Below are 17,325 nucleotides of genomic sequence, written 5' to 3'. Positions count from 1 at the left end.
CTTGTCTCATAATGAGGTATGTGCTTTAGCTTTATTAAGATACAGTGTATGTACCATAAACTGCACCTACTTGAAGTATACAGTTCATCGTTTTGACAGATGTAAACACCCATGAAAGTACTGCCACAATAAAAAACCAGAACATTTTAATTGTCTCCAAAAGTTTCCCTGTGTTCCTTCCTCTATCTCTGGCCACAGAAAAAGCACTGATCTGCTTTCTGTCACTATAGATGAGTGGACAGAGAATGTGGTTTTGAAAAAAGAACCAACAAACCTAAGTGGTACATGATTTTATAAAAATTAGAAAGAAATCTAGGGAATGAAGAAAAATATGTGTATTTTCTTGTCTGATATATTTTGATGGTGAGTCCCTGAGATAAGAAGCAAGTTAAATTTAGAATACTGTAATAATAATAACCCCTGTAATAATAACATTTATTGAGCAGTTATTATGTGCCAGTTATTTTACATATATTATCTAATTTGTATCATGATAACCCTATGATTATTATCAATCTATTATTATCAAACCTATTATATAGTTTAGAAGACTGAGGCTCAGAGAAGTAACTTGCCCCTGATCTCACAGCTTGTAACTGAAGGAGCTTAGATTATATTAATAAACACTAGATCCTTGACTCCATTGTTGTTCCCTTGAATGCAGCTGTAGTTGGTTTACAGCAGAAAAAACTGACACAAAAAAAGCACCTGGGTGTGTTATTGAAAATGTCTTACCCTTTCTTTGACAGAGAAGCAAAGACAATTCAATAAACAAAGGATAGTCTGTTCAACAGATGCTGTGAGAACAGGATAGTCACGTGCTAAAGATTGAATTGAGATGCAGATCATACATCTTTTGTGAATATTAACTCAAAGTGGATAATAGACCTAAATGCGAAACTAAAATCCCTAGAAGATTTTTAAAATGGGCAAAGGGCCCGAATAGACATTTTCCCAGAAAACAAATGGTCAACAGATAGATAAAAAGGAGCTCAACATCTATAATCATTGGGAAAATGCAAATCAAAACTGTTCTGAGATATCACTTCACACCTATCAGAATGGCTGTCATCAAAAAGATGAGATAACAAATGCTGGTGAGGATGTGGAGAAAGGGAATCCTTGTCTACTCGCGGTGGGAATGTAAACTGGTACAGTCACTATGGAAAACAGTATGGAGATACCTAGAAAAGTAAAAAGAGAACTTCCATATGATTCAGTAATCCAACTTCTGGGTTTATATTCCAAAAGAAACCAAATCTTTTTTTTTTTTGGCTGCACTCCACAGCTTGTGGGATCCTAGTTTCCCAACCAGGGATTGAACCCTGGCCCTCAGCAGTGAAAGCACATAGTGCCTACCACTGGACCACTAGGGAAGTCCCTAGACCATTAAGTTGAAGAGCTATTTGCACCCCCATGTTCACTGCGGCACTATTCACAGTAGCCAACGTATAGAAACAACCTAAGGGTTAGTCAATGACTGAAGGGTTAAAGAAGATGTAGTATGTATGTACAATGGAATATTATTCAGCCTTTAAAAAGAAGGAAATCCTGGGAATTCCCTAGTGGTCCAGAGGTTAGGACTCCACACTTCCAATTCAGGGGCCACGGGAACGAAGTTCCCTAATTGGGAACTAAGATCATCCTGCAGGGTGGCCAAAAAGAGAGAAGGAAATCCTGTCATTTATAACATCATGAATGAATGTGGAGGGGATCTTTCTACGTGGAATAAGCCAGAGAGAGAAAGACAAATGCTACACGGTATCACTTATATGGGTAATCAAAAAGAAAAAAAAAAAAGTCACGCTCATAGAAACAGAGAAGCAAAGTAATTGCTGGTGGATGGATGGTGGGAAAGAGAGGGAGAACCTGGTAAAGGGTGCAAATTTTCAGTTGTAAGATGAATAAGGTCTGAGGATCTAATGTATAGTGTAGTAACTATATAGTCGATACTACTGTATTATGTAATTTAAATTTGCTAAGAGAGTAGATCTTAAATGTTCTCACACATGCAAAAATGTAAATAAATAAATGTAGGTGATGGATGTGTTAACTTGGTGGGGAAAATCCTTTTACAATATATACATATATTAAGTCATTACATTGTACACTTTATCTTACAATTTTATTTGGCAATTATACCTGTTAAACGGGCTTCCCTGGTGGCTCAGACGGTTAAGAATCCGCCTGCAATGTGGGAAACCTGGGTTCAATCCCTGGTTTGGGAAGATCCCCTGGAGGAGGGCATGACAACCCACTTCAGTACTCTTGCCTGGAGAATCCCCATGGACAGGAGGAGCCTGGTGGGCTACAGTCCATGGGGTTGCAAAGAGTTGGACATGACTGAATGACTAAACACAGCATACCTGTTAAACAGTAGAAAAATGGTTATGGCCAACCTAGATAGCATATTTAAAAGCAGAGACATTACTTAGCCAACAAAAGTCCGTCTAGTCAAGGCTATGGTTTTTCCAGTGGTCACGTACAGATGTGAGAGTTGGACAGTGAAGAAAGCTGAGTGCCGAAGAATTGATGCTTTTGAACTGTGGTGTTGGAGAAGACTCTTGAGAGTCCCTTGGACTGCAAGGAGATCCAATCAATCCATCCTAAAAGAGATCAATCCTGGGTGTTCATTGGAAGGACTGATGTTGAAGCTGAAACTCCAATACTTTGGCCACCTCATGCGAAGAGTTGACTCATTGGAAAAGACCCTAATGCTGGGTAGGATTGGGGCAGGAGGAGAAGGGGACTACAGAGGATGAGATGGTTGGATGGCATCACTGACTCGATGGACATGGGTTTGGGTAGACTCCGGGAGTTGGTGATGGACAGAGAGGCCTGGCGTGCTGCAATTCATGGGGTCGCAAAGAGTCGGACACGACTGAGCGACTGAACTGAGAAGATAACAGAAAATCTAGGTGACTTTGGATTTGGTGATGACTTCTGGGGCTTCCCTCATAGCTCAGTTGGTAAAGAATCCACCTGCAATGCAGGAGACCCCAGTTCGAATCCTGAGTTGGGAAGATCCCCTGGAGAAGGGATAGGCTACCCACTCCAGTATTCTTGGGCTTCCCTTATTGCTCAGCTGGTAAAGAATCCACCTTCAGTGTGGTAGACCTGGGTTCAATCCCTGGGTTGGGAAGATCCCCTGGAGAAGTGAAAGGCTACCCACTCTAGTATTCTGGCCTGGAGAATTCCATGGACTATACAGTCCATAGGGTCACAAAGAGTTGGACACGACTGAGCAACTTTCACTTTCACTTTCTTAGATATAGCACCAAAAGCAGGATAAGTTGGACTTCATTAAAATTAAAAACTTCTGGATTCCCTGGCAGTGGCTAAGAATCTGAACTTCCAATGCAGGTTTGATCCCTGGTTGGTTAATTATTATGCCACATGCCTCAAGGCACAGCCAAAAAAATTTAAAATAATAAATTTTTTTAAAAATTAAAAACTTCTGCTTTGAGTTAGGATTCCTGCCATGTCCTTCCTGCTGTTTGCCGTACACTGTGGGGTGTCACTCCAGGACCTTAATACTGAGACGTTCAACACCCTCAGAGGCACAATCATGTACAGAGCTATCTCAGGGCCAAAAGGGACACATCCCAAGACTACTCTTGTCCCTGTGCTCTGTAAAACAAACAAGCAAACAAAAAAACCTTTGTTAAGAAAATTAAAACACAAGCCACAGACTCGAAGAAAATATTTTCAAAAGGTATATTTAATAGAAGACTGGTATCCAAAATATATAAAGAACTCTTAAAATGCAACAATAAGAAAATGACCCAATTTAAAAGTGGGCAAATGTTCTGAATAGACCTCTCACCAAAAAGATATACCAGTGACAAATAAGCACATGAAAACATGCTCAATATCATATGTCATTACAGAATTGCAAGTTAAAACAACAATGAGATACTACTACACACTTATTAGAATGGCTAAAATCTATGGAGACAGTAAATAGTGTGCCAAGGGTTCAAGAGGAAGGAGAAAGGGATGCATAGATTTTTAGGGCAGTGAAACTATTTTGTATGATTCCATAATGGTGGATACTTGTCATTATGTGTTTGTTGAAGCCATAAAATGTACAACCCAAAGAGCGAACCCTGATGTAAACTATGAGCTTTAATGACAGTAATATACCTATATTGGCTCATAAATTTTAACGAACGTACCACATGATGCACAATTAACATGTGTAAAATTAAATTAATAAAGATTAACATGTCTCAATGAACATGGGAAATGGGATTGGTGGGATGAGGAGCTATATGGGAACTCTCTGTACTTTCCAGTCAATTGTTCTCTCAACCTAAAGCTGCTCAAAAAAAGTCTATTAATTAAAATCTTATCTTCTCCAAGCCTCTGTTTCCTCATCGTGGAAATGAGGAGGTGGACTAGATGTCAGAATGAAATTCTGTCCTTAGAGATGAATGTTTACCCCTTACATTTCCCCAGATGTTTACTGTGTGATTTGTATCTACCCCTGCCACATGGCTTTCAATGATTGCATTGATAGATCAGCTGAGCTGACATCACTTGGCTGTGGGTGTTCTGGCAAAGAACAGACTCACACAGAAGATTCAAAAGTTTTTTTCATCAAGTCTTCTTGGTGATCTTTTAAAGAAAACTTCAGGAAAAACTGTTTCCATATCTCTCAAATGTTTCCTGTCCGTGTTATTTTGAAAGCCATTTTGTGCATTCACCTACAGTTTTGACTTCAGTTCAGTTCAGTTCGGTCGCTCAGTCATGTCCGACTCTTTGTGACCCCATGAACCGCAGCATGCCAGGCCTCCCTGTCCATCACCAACTTCTGGAGTTGACCCAAACTCGTGTCCATTGAGTCGGTGATGCCATCTAACCATCTTATCTTCTGTCATCCCCTTCTCCTCCTGCCTTCAATCTTGCCCAACATCAGGGTCTTTTCAAATGAGTCAGCTCTTTGCATCAGGTGGCCAAAATATTGGAGTTTCAGCTTCCACATCAATCCTTCCAATGAACACCCAGGACTGATTTCCTTTAGGATGGACTGGTTGGATCTCCTTGCAGTCCAAGGGACTCTCAAGAGTCTTCTCCAGCACCACAGTTTAAAAGCATCAATTCTTTGGTGCTCAACTTTCTTTATAGTCCAACTCTCACATCCATACACGACTACTGGAAAAACCATAGTCTTGACTAGACGAACCTTTGTTGACAAAGTAATGTCTCTGCTTTTTAATATGCTGTCTAGGTTGGTCATAACTTTCTTTCCAAGGAGTAAGCGTCTTTTAATTTCATGGCTGCAGTCAACCATCTGCAGTGATTTTGGAGCCCCAAAAAGTGAAGTCAGCCACTGTTTCCACTGTTTCCCCATCTATTTGCCATGATTTGACTTCAGTGACCTTGAGAATATGATAGATCATTTCAAGTTGCAGTAAATGTTCTAACGTTTGGGAGAAACTTAGTTGTATTATATTGATAATTTCAGTGCAATCCTTCATTACCAGGTGTTGTAGCTAAATATCACAATGTTGTTGTTTAGTTGCTATGTCATGTCCGACTCTGTGTGACCTCATGGACTGTAGTCCACCAGGCTCCTCTGTCCTTGGAATTTCCAACACAAGAATACTGGATGAGTTGCCATTTCCTTCTCTAGGGGTTCTTCCCTACCCAGGGATAGAACCTGTGTCTCCTGAGTTGCAGGCAGATTCTTTACCACTGAGCCACTAGGGAAGCCCAAATATCACAATGTGTGTGTGTGTGTGCGCGTGTGCACGCGCACGTGCTGTGTTCAGTCGTGTCTGACTCTGTGACCACAATAGTTTAGTCTTAAATGAATATGAAGAATTATGTAATAATGTAAAGTCAGTTGGTCATATGAACCTCATTGTGTTTTCCTGGTATGAAATAAAGACATTCATAAGTACTAGGGTCATATAAATGACTGCTCTAACTTCTTCTCGCCCAAGAGAGGTATGACATTTATATGAGCCACCATGTCCCCTGTTCCCTGTGGGTAGTCATAAATGTTTGATAATGATGTTTAATGGAGAAGGCAATGGCACCCCACTCCAGTACTCTTGCCTGGAAAATCCCATGGATGGAGGAGCCCGGTAGGCTGCAGTCCATGGGGTCGTGAAGAGTCGGACACGACTGAGTGACTTCACTTTCACTTTTCACTTTCATGCATTGGAGAAGGAAATGGCAACCCACTCCAGTGTTCTTGCCTGGAGAATCCCAGAGACGGCAGAGCCTGGTGGGCTGCTGTCTATGGGGTCGCACAGAATCGGACACGACTGAAGCGACTTAGCAGCAGCAGCAGCAATGATGTTTAATGAATTAAATGAGTGTAGAAAGTTATAATGGAGAAGGCAATGGCACCCCACTCCAGTACGCTTGCCTGGAGAATCCCATGGACGGAGGAGCCTGGTGGGCTGCAGTCCATGGGGTCGCTAAGAGTCGGACACGACTGAGCAACTTCACTTTCACGCATTGGAGAAGGAAATGGCAACCCACTCCAGCGTTCTTGCCTGGAGAATCCCAGGGATGGGGGAGCCTGGTGGGCTGCCGTCTATGGGGTCGCACAGAGTCGGACACGACTAAGCTACTTAGCAGCTAGCAGCAGCAGAAAGTTATAAAAAAACTAAATGGAAAAATCTCAGCAACCATCTTAAAAATTCTTTATTATATATTTTTAAAATGGTTATTGAAATATAGTTGATTTACAATGTGTTAGTTTCAAGTGTACAGCAGAGTGATTCAGCTATACATATATATTCTTTTTCAGATTCTTTTCCATTATGTTATTACAAGGTACTGAGTATAGTTCCCTGTGCTATACAGTAGATCCTTGTTGGTTATCTATTATCAGCAACCATCTTAATGTATATCACAGTACTGTTTAAACTGTAAACATATAAAAGCACTGTGGATGACTCTTACTGAATCATTTAATTCCTAAGAAGTCAGAGGAATTTGAATTGATGGAGCTCTGACTTTAAATTTACACGAATCATTATCCAGTATGGAATTCAGTGCTCCTTTTCTGGGAAGTAATTGTTAACATTAAATATTCTTGTTTATATTATATTTATTGTTATTTTTGGTCAAGAAAAAATAGGCTTGCATCACCTACCACTTCACTCCCATTATAAAAAGGAATGTTTTATATATATTTATATATATAATATATAAAGGGATTATATAATATATAAAGGAATGTTTTCTATGTATATTTGTATGTATGTATATATATATATATATATACACATATATATATTGCTTAAAGCAGTGGCTTTAAATTTTTTCTTGGCTGCAATCCACAGCAACATCTACATTTTACATCATCTATCATCTTTCAATCTATCATCTATCTTTCTATGATGCTGAAACAAAGTTCTTATAAAGTAGTATCTCTCCTCACTGTGTGTAATGTACTCTGATCTGATCTGATCTATTTTGTTCTCTTTCATTTTTTTTCCCTAGGAAAATGATTGACTTATTTATTGCTTTTCATAATTGTTTTAAAGGGGGAAAAATTGGAAACAGTCTGAATGATTTAAACAGCAGGTATTGTTTATGTTCACTGGCATTTCAATAACATTTTTAAAGCTATTAAAATAGTAACATAGAGGATTATTTAATGCTATGGAATGATACTGGCATTATCATTACCATTATCATTTTCACATGGAAATTTTAAGTTTGAGATTTTAAGATTTAAAGAATTTTAAGTTTTTTTTTAACTTTTTTTTAATTTGTTTTGCCATACATTGACATGAATCCACCATAGGTGTACATGATTCCCCTTCCAGAACCCCCCTTTCACCTCCCTCCCCATCCCATCCCTCTGGGTCATGCCGGTGCACCAGCCCCGAGCACCCTGTATCATGCATTGAACCTTGACTGGCGATTCGTTTCACATATGATAATTTACATGGTTCCATGCCATTTTCCCATATCATCCAGCCCTTGCTCTCTCCCATAGAGTCCATAATACTGTTCTATTTATCTGTGTCTCTTTTGATGTCTCACATACAGGGTTATCTTTACCGATTGACTAAATACCATATATATGTGTTAGTATACTGTATTGGTATTTTTCTTTCTGGCTTACTTCACTCTGTATAATAGGCTCCAGTTTCACCCACCTCATTAGAACTGATTCGAATGTATTCTTTTTAATGGCTGAGTAATATTCCATTGTGTATATGTACCACAGCTTCCTTATCCATTCGTCTGCTGATGGACATCTAGGTTGCTTCCATGTCCTGGCTATTATAAACAGTGCTGCGATGAACATTGGGGTACACGTGTCTCTTTCAATTCTGGTTTCCTCAGTGTGTATGCCCAGCAGTGGGATTGCTGGGTCATATGGCAGTTCTATTTCCAGTTTTTTGAGGAATCTCCACACTGTTCTCCATAGTGGCTGTGCTAGTTTGCATTCCCACCAACAGTGTAAGAGGGTTCCCTTTTCTCCACACCCTCTCCAGCATTTATTACTTGTAGTCTTTTGGACAGCAGCCATTCTGACGGGCGTGAAATAGTACCTCATTGTGGTTTTGATTTGCATTTCTCTGATAATGAGTGATGTTGAGCATCTTTTCATGTGTTTGTTAGCCATTTGTATGTCTTCTTTGGAGAAGTGTCTGTTTAGCTCTTTGGCCCACTTTTTGATTGGGTCGTTTATTTTTCTGGAATTGAGCTTCAGGAGTTGCTTGTATATTTTTGAGATTAATTGTTTGTCCGTTCGGAGAAGGCAATGGCACCCCACTCCAGTACTCTTGCCTGGAAAATCCCATGAGTGGAGGAGCCTGGTAGGCTGCAGACCCATGGGGTCGCTAGGAGTCAGACATGACTGAGCGACTTCACTTTCACTTTTCCCTTTCATGCACTGGAGAAGGAAATGGCAACCCACTCCAGTATTCTTGCCTGGAGAATCCCAGGGACGGCGGAGCCTGGTGGGCTGCCGTCTATGGGGTCGCACAGAGTCGGACACGACTGAAGCGACTTAGCAGTAGTAGTAGCAGTTTGTCCGTTGCTTCGTTTGCTATTATTTTCTCCCATTCCGAAGGCCGTCTTTTTCACCTTGCTTATAGTTTCCTTTGTTGTGCAAAAGCTTTTAATTTTAATTAGGCCCCATTTGTTTATTTTTGCTTTTATTTCCAATATTCTGGGAGGTGGGTCATGGAGGATCCTGCTGTGGTTTATGTCGGAGAGTGTTTTGCCTATGTTTTCCTCTAGGAGTTTTATAGTTTCTGGTCTTCCGTTTAGATCTTTAATCCATTTTGAGTTTATTTTTGTGTATGGTGTTAGAAAGTGTTCTAGTTTCATTCTTTTACAAGTGGTTGACCAGTTTTCCCAGCACCACTTTTTAAAGAGATTGTCTTTTCTCCATTGTATATTCTTGCCTTCTTTGTCAAAGATAAGGTGTCCGTAGGTGCGTGGATTTATCTCTGGGCTTTCTATTTTGTTCCATTGATCTATATTTCTGTCCTTGTGCCAGTAACATACTGTCTTGATGACTGCGCGTTTGTAGTAGAGCCTGAATTCAGGCAGGTTGATTCCTGCAGTTCCATTCTTCTTTCTCAAGATTGCTTTGGCTATTCGAGGTTTTTTGTATTTCCATACAAATTGTGAAATTATTTGTTCTAGTTCTCTGAAGAATACTGTTGGAAGCTTGATATGGATTGAATGGAATCTATAGATTGCTTTGGGTAGTGTACTCATTTTCACTATATTGATTCTTCCAATCCATGAACACGGTATATTTCCCCATCTATTTGTGTCCTCTTTGTTTTCTTTCACCAGTGTTTTATAGTTTTCTATATATAGGTCTTTTGTTTCTTTAGGTAGATATATTCCTAAGTATTTTATTCTTTTCGTTGTGATGGTGAATGGAATTGTTTCCTTAATTTCTCTGTTTTCTCGTTGTTAGTGTATAGGAATGCAAGGGATTTCTGTGTGTTAATTTTATATCCTGCAACTTTTTTTTTAGTCTCACTTGTTCAGTCGTGCTGTGGGGAGGGAGGAACACTGCAAACAAATCTCACTGGTGTGTGCTCACAATGATTCAGCCACAATGGGTTTGCCCCGCTCACGGCGTGTGTGCTTTCCCAGTCTACACTGCTCAGGCTTTAGGTTGCACTGCCAGGAACTGTCTGAAGCGACCCCTGGGGTTGCCTGTACTTCCCAGGGCTAAGCCGCTCAGGTTCTGGTTCCCGAGTACTTCACAAAGGCGCAGACTTGGTTGAGCCTGGGTCTTGTGCCCTTCCCAGGTCCGAGCAGCTCTGGTGACCAGGTATTTGGCTAGCGCGGTCGGGGGTTGCGCCCTTTTCCCTTCCCCCGTCCCAGCCGCTCAGTTTTCTGGGTGTACAATGGGCGCAGTTTCCCAGGCGTGCCGTGCTCTCCCCTGGGGAGCTGATCTTTGGCTGCAACCCTCTCGGAGGGTGTCGACCCTCCAGAGTCCGAAGCAGTCCTGGTTAGCCGCAGGTCTGTTTGCAGTTTGGTATAGAATGCCTCTCTGGGGCCGCGATTCCGCCCTTCCGGCTCTGACTGCCCTCCCCTTCCTGTCTCTGGCGGGGGATGGGCCGGTCCGCAGCCGGTTTACTCTGCTCCATCCTTTGTTCTGTGAGCGGGCCTGGCGTCTTAGGTTAAGGCTTTTCACGGGGAAGCTATCCCAGGGTCTAGGTTGCTGTCTCAATCTAGTTCCCTCAGATTGCCTGCGGGGCATTCAGGCTCAGTTCTAACCCAAAACAACGCAGCCCGCCCCTCCCTGTCCAGCCCCCGCTTGCTAGTTGGGGATGCGCGCGTCTGAGCTGCGCATCCTCTGGGAGTTGCTGTTAGGTACGTAAACAGCGTGTTTTAATTATTTGTTTATTTTTCCTCCCGGTTACTTTGCCCTTTGCGAGTCCAAGGCTCGCCACAGACCCGCTGGAGACAGTGTTTCCTGGTGTTTGGAAGCTTCTCTCTTTTTTAAGACTCCCTTCCTGGGACGGATCTCCGTCCCTACCTCTTTTGTCTCTCTTTTTATCTTTTATATTTTGTCCTACCTCCTTTCGAAGACTATGATCTGCCTTTCTGTGTGTCTGATGTCCTCTGCCAGCATTCACAAGTTGTTTTGTGGAATTTGCTCAGTGTCTAAATGTTCTCTTGGTGAATTTGTGGGAGAGAAAGTCGTCTCCTGTCCTATTCCTCCGCCATCTTAGGACTGCCTCCTCTTTCATTTTTTAAAAATGTTAATCATGATCCTTTAAGTTGGTTTCACGTATGGGCCAAGACCTGTATTTTAAAAACTGCGGCTTGGAGAGCTCCAGATGAAATTTGTAGTGAATAGACCAGAGTATCCCATGTGATGATAAAAATGCCTTAAAAGAAGGCTTTTGTCACTTCACTTCTGAATACATATAAAAATTTTAAATTGACATACCACAGACTGTATTTCTGGAGAGTGATATTGAGCAAGGCTTTTAATTTTACTTTTTCAAATTGTTTGAAAGACTAATATTTTTAATTTGTTTTTTAATTGAGGGATAATTGATTTACAGAATTTTGTTATTTTCTGTCAAACCTCAACATGAATCAGACATAGGTATACATATGTCCCCTCCCTCTTGAACATCACTCCCATCTCCCTCTCCATCCCACCCCTCTAGGTTGATATATAGCCCCTGTTTGAGTTCCCTGAGACATACAGCAAATTCCCATTAGCTATCTATTTTACATATGGTAATGTAAGTTTCCATGTTAATCTCTCCATACATCTCACCCTCTCCTCCCCCCACACCATGTCCATAACTCTGTTCTCTATGTCTGTTTCTCCTTTGCTGCCCTGCAAATGAATTCACTGGTACCATCTTTCTAGATTCCATATATATGCATCACTGTACAATATTTATCTTTCTCTTTCTGAGTTACTTCACTCTGTATAATAGGTTCCAGGTTCATCCACCTCATTAACACTGACACAAACGTGTTCCTTTTTATGACTGAGTAATATTCCACTGTGTATATGTACCACAGCTTCTTTATCCATTCATCTGTCAGTGGACATCTAGGTTGGCTATTGTAAATAATGCTGCAGTGAACATTAGGGTACATGTGTCTTTTTCAATTTTTGGTTCCTCAGGGTATATGCCTAGGAGTGTGATTGTTGGGTCATATGGTGGTTTTATTCCTAGGGTTTTTGTTGTTGTTTTTTTTTTTTAAAGAAATCTCCATTCCATCTTCCATAGTGGCTGTATCAATTTACATTCCCACCAACAGTGCAAGGGCATTCCCTTTTCTCTACACCCTGTCCAGCATTTATTGCTTGTAGACTTTTTGATGATGGCCATTCTGACTGATGTGAGGTGATATTTCATTATAGTTTTGATTTGCATTTCTCTAATAATGAGTGATGTTGAGCATCTTTTCATGTTTTTGTTAGCCATCTGTATGTCTTCTTTGGAGAAATGTCTGTTTAGGTCTTTTTCCCACTTTTTGATTGGGTTGTTTGTTTTTCTGGTATTGACTTGTATGAGCTGCTTGTATATTTTGAAAATTAATCCTTTGTCAGTTGTTTCATTTGCTATTATTTTTTCCCATTCTGAGGGTTGCCTTTGAAAGACTGATTTTAACATGTATAACTTTTATAGTAAAAAAGAAATCTAGCTTGATGTTAGCTACTTATCCTAAGGAGCCAATGTCATGTCATACTTCTAAAAGTTATGTTTTATAAAACATAGTGGAGGGACTTCTCTGGTGGTCCAGTGGTTTAGACTCCACACTCCCAATGCAGGGGGCATGGGTTCAATCCCTGGTCGAGGAACTAAGATCTCCCATGCAGCACGTGTGTGCGTGGTGAGTTGCTTTGTTGTGTCCGACTCTTTGCGACCCCATGGACTGTAGCCCCCCAGGCTTCTTTGTCCATGGGATTTTCCAATCAAGAATACTGGAGTGGGTTGCCATGCCCTCCACTAGGGGATCTTCTGCAACCAGGGACCGAAGCCATGTCTCTTACCTCTCCTGCATTGGCAGGTGGGTTCTTTACACACGCAGCACGGCATAGCAATAAATAAACAATATAACATGTATGTGTATGCTCAGTCATTTCTGACTCTTTACAGCCCCATGGACTGTAGCCTGCCAGACTCCTCTGTCCATGGAATTCTCCAGGCAAGAATGCTGGAGTGGATTGCCATTTCCTACTCCAAGGAATCTTCCCGACTCAGGATCGAACCCAAGTATCTTGTGTCTTCTGCACTGGCAGGCAGATTCTTTACCTCTAGCACCACCTGCGAAGCCCAAAGTGACATAACCTAAAATAAAAGTACTACTTAAAAGAAAATGATAGCGGAAAATTAGGCACAACAGGAATGTGCAATTACAGGGTCTTAGTTCCATAGCTTGTAGATCACCTGTGCAGTGTACTACACAGCCATTAACAAGGACGATTTAAGTTCTAGCTCAGTGGTTCTCAATCAGGGGTGATTTTGCCTCTCGGGACATTTGGCAATGCCAGAGACATTTTAGGTTGTCACACTGGGGCAGGGGAGTGCTCTTTGTGTCTGGTGGGTAGAGGCCAGGAATGCTGCTAAACATCCCATGGTGCACAGTACAGCCTCCACAGCAAAGAATGATCCCCAAATAGCAATAGTGCTAAGGATAAGAAACCTTAGTTTTAGCTGAATGTCTATATCTTCATGGAAGCTTTACCTCCTTCCTCATATCTGTAAATAATCTACTTCTTTTTGGTAGCATTTTATCTAGCTCTTTCTCATACTTGGAATACAGTTATTTATTATTGTTGTTGTTTAGTCACTAAGTTGTGTCCAACTGTTTTGCGACCCCATGAACTGTAGCCTGCCAGGCTCTCCTGTCCATGGGATTTCCCAGGCAAGAATACTGGAGTGGGTTGCCATTTCCTTCTCCAGGGGATCTTCCTGACCCAGGATCGAACCCGTGTCTCCTGCATTGGCAGGTGGATTCTTTACCACTGAGCTACCAGGGAAACCCAGTTATTTTTGTTCATGTCTTATTTCCCTTCCTAGGTAGAAAGCTCTTTTTTCAGATATGCTATGTGCCTGATTCATCTTGGTATAACCATCAACCAGACCACCTTGTGTCGTGTATTTGCTTAATAAGTGTTTATTGAGTTATTACATAAGAATAAAAAATCATGGCTGGAAGTATTGAAATGGAAAGATGTCCACAGTATACTTAATTGGGATAAAAAAGCAGGTTACCGAACAGTGTGAGTGATCTATAGATTCAGTGCAATCCTTATCATAATCCTAGCTAACTTTTCAGAAATTGATAAGCTGGCCCTCAAGTGCATATGGAAGATCAGGGGGCCTAGAAAAGCCAAAACAGTTTTGAACAAACTTGAAGGACTAATACTATAGAACTCTCAGAAGAAAAGATAAGAGTTAATCTTTATATATTGACTCCTTGTTATTTCTTCTAGGTCCTTGATAAACATTTCTTGCATCTTCTCAATCCTTGTCTCCAGGCTATTTATCTGTAACTCCATTTTGTTTTCAAGATTTTGGATCATTTTTATTATCATTATTCTAAATTCTTTTTCAGATAGATTCCCTATCTCCTCCTCTTTTGTTTGGTTTGGTGGGCATTTATCATTTTCCTTTACTTGCTGAGTATTTCTCTGCCTTTTCATCTTGTTTAGATTGCTGTGTTTGGCGTGGCCTTTCTGTATTCTGGTAGATTGAAGTTCCTCTTTATTGTGGAGGTTCCTCACTGTGGGTGGGGTTGGACGGGTGGCTTGTCAAGGTTTCCTAGTTGGGGGAGCTTGTGTCGGTGTTCTGGTGGGTGGAGCTGGATCTCTTCTCTCTATAGTGCAATGGAGTGTCCAGTATTGAGTTTTGAGATGTCTATGGATTTGGTATGCCTCTTGGCAGCCTGTATGTTGATGCTCAGGGCTATGTTCCTGCGTTGCTGGAGAATTTGCATGGTATGTCTTGCTCTGGAAGTTATTGGCTCTTGGGTGGAGCTTGGTTTCAGTGTATATGTGGAGGCTTTTGGATGATCTCTTATTAATTAATGTTTCCTCTGGCTTTCAGTCTTATTCTTGCAGTAGCCTCAAGACTTCTCCATGCATACAGCATCGATAATAAAACTTTTAGGTTAATGGTGAAAAGATTCTCCACAGTGAGGGATACCCAGAGAGGTTCACTGAGTTACATGGAGAGATGAAGGTGGGGGGGTTGAGGTGACCAGGAGGAGAAGAGGGGGACTCAAACGTGGAGAGAGCAGTCTAGCCAGTAAGCACTTCCCTCTGTGCTCTCCACAGTCTGGAACCCTCAGAGAGGTTCACAGAGATACAAAGAGAGGGGGGAGGAAGGTAATAGAGGTGAGTATGAGTAGAAAGGGAGGAATCAAGAGAGGAGAGAGAGATCTGGGCAGTATTCTGTTCCCGAAGTGTTCTCCAGTGTCCAGAACACCCTCAGAGATTCACAGAATTGGGTTGAGAAGAGAAGGAGGAGGGTGGGAGATAGAGGTTCCTTGGGGGAGAAGAAAGAGCGTCAATAGGGGGAGAGAGTAATCAAGCCAGTAATCCCACTCCTGAGTAAAAATGGGTACTAAAGATTGGGTTCTTAAATGTACAAAATTGATATCAAATATGTAAAACAAAGATTAAAAATCTAGAGTAGAGGTTAGACTCTTAGAAAAATACAATATAAAAAAAGAAAAAAGAAAAAATCACAAAAAGTATAAGATATATGTATGCAGTTTGCTTAAATAGGGTTGTTTTTTTTTTTAGAAAGCCCAGAGATAAATCCACGCACCTATGGACACCTTATCTTTGACAAACGAGGCAAGAATATACAATGGAGAAAAGACAATCTCTTTAACAAGTGGTGCTGGGAAAACTGGTCAACCACTTGTAAAAGAATGAAATTAAAACACTTTCTAGCACCATACACAAAAATAAACTCAAAATGGATTAAAGATCTAAACGGAAGACCAGAAACTATAAAACTCCTAGAGGAAAACATAGGCAAAACACTCTCCGACATAAACCACAGCAGGATCCTCCATGACCCACCTCCCAGAATATTGGAAATAAAAGCAAAAATAAACAAATGGGGCCTAATTAAAATTAAAAGCTTTTGCACAACAAAGGAAACTGTAAGCAAGGTGAAAAGACGGCCTTCAGAATGGGAGAAAATAATAGGAAACGAAGCAACAGACAAACAATTAATCTCAAAAATATACAAGCAACTCCTGCAGCTGAATTCCAGAAAAATAAATGACCCAATCAAGAAATGGGCCAAAGAACTAAACAGACATTTCTCCAAAGAAGACATACAGATGGCTAACAAACACATGAAAGGATGCTCAACATCACTCATTATTAGACAGATGCAAATCAAAACCACAGTGAGGTACCATTTCACACCAGTCAGAATGGCTGCTATCCAAAAGTCTACAAGCAATAAATGCTGGAAAGGGTGTGGAGAAAAGGGAACCCTCTTACACTGTTGGTGGGAATGCAAACTAGTACAGCCACTATGGAGAACAGTGTGGAGATTCCTGAAAAAACTGGGAATAGAAGTGCAATATAACCCAGCAATCACACTGGTGGGCATACACACCAAGGAAACCAGAATTGAAAGAGACACGTGTACCCCAATGTTCATCGCAGCACTGTTTACAATAGCCAGGACATGGAAGCAACCTAGATGTCCATCAGCAGACGAATGGATAAGGAAGCTGTGGTACATATACACAATGGAATATTACTCAGCCATTAAAACGAATACATTTGAATCAGTTCTATTGAGGTGGATGAAACTGGAGCCCATTATACAGAGTGAAGTAAGCCAGAAAGAAAAACACCAATACAGTATATTAATGCTTATATATGGAATTTGAAAGATGGTAATGATAACCCTATATACGAGACAGCATAAGAGACACAGATGCATAGAACAGTCTGATGGACTCTGAGGGAGAAGGTGAGGGTGGGACGTTCTGGGAGAATAGCATTGAAACATGTATATTATCATATGTGAAACAGAACACCATTCCAGGTTCGATGCATGAGACAAATGCTCAGGGCTGGGGCAATGGGATGACCCAGAGGGATGGGATGGGGAGGGAGCTGAGAGGGGGGTTCAGGATGAGGAACACATGTAAACCCATGGCTGATTCATGTCAATGTATGGCGAAAATCACTACAATATTGTAAAGTAATTAGCCCCCAACTAAAATAAATAAATTTATTAAAAAAAAAAAAGAGTTAATCTTTAAGAGGGCTTTCCTGGTGACTTAGTGGTAAAGAATCCACCTGCCAATGCAGGAAACATGGGTTTGATCTCTGAATTGGGAAGATCCCCTGGA

General features: G+C 41.0%; 1 protein-coding gene across 1 annotated transcript in view; it reads left to right on the top strand.

The window, feature by feature from the left end:
• Positions 1–15,965: 15,965 nt before the first annotated feature.
• LOC145536106 (uncharacterized) overlaps positions 15,966–17,325 on the top strand; it is a 77,298-nt gene continuing 75,938 nt past the window's right edge. Inside the window, exon 1 of the mRNA XM_081564717.1 lies at positions 15,966–16,940. The gene's annotated coding sequence lies outside the window, so the exon portion shown is untranslated. The remainder of the gene's footprint in view (positions 16,941–17,325) is intronic.

Source organism: Giraffa tippelskirchi, chromosome X (genome assembly GCF_054371585.1).
Source record: "Giraffa tippelskirchi isolate mGirTip1 chromosome X, T2T-mGirTip1v1.2.pri, whole genome shotgun sequence".
NCBI classification, from domain to species: Eukaryota; Metazoa; Chordata; class Mammalia; order Artiodactyla; family Giraffidae; genus Giraffa; species Giraffa tippelskirchi.
The sequence above is the reverse complement of the archived record's forward strand: the minus strand, read 5'-3'. Positions and strand labels throughout refer to the sequence as shown.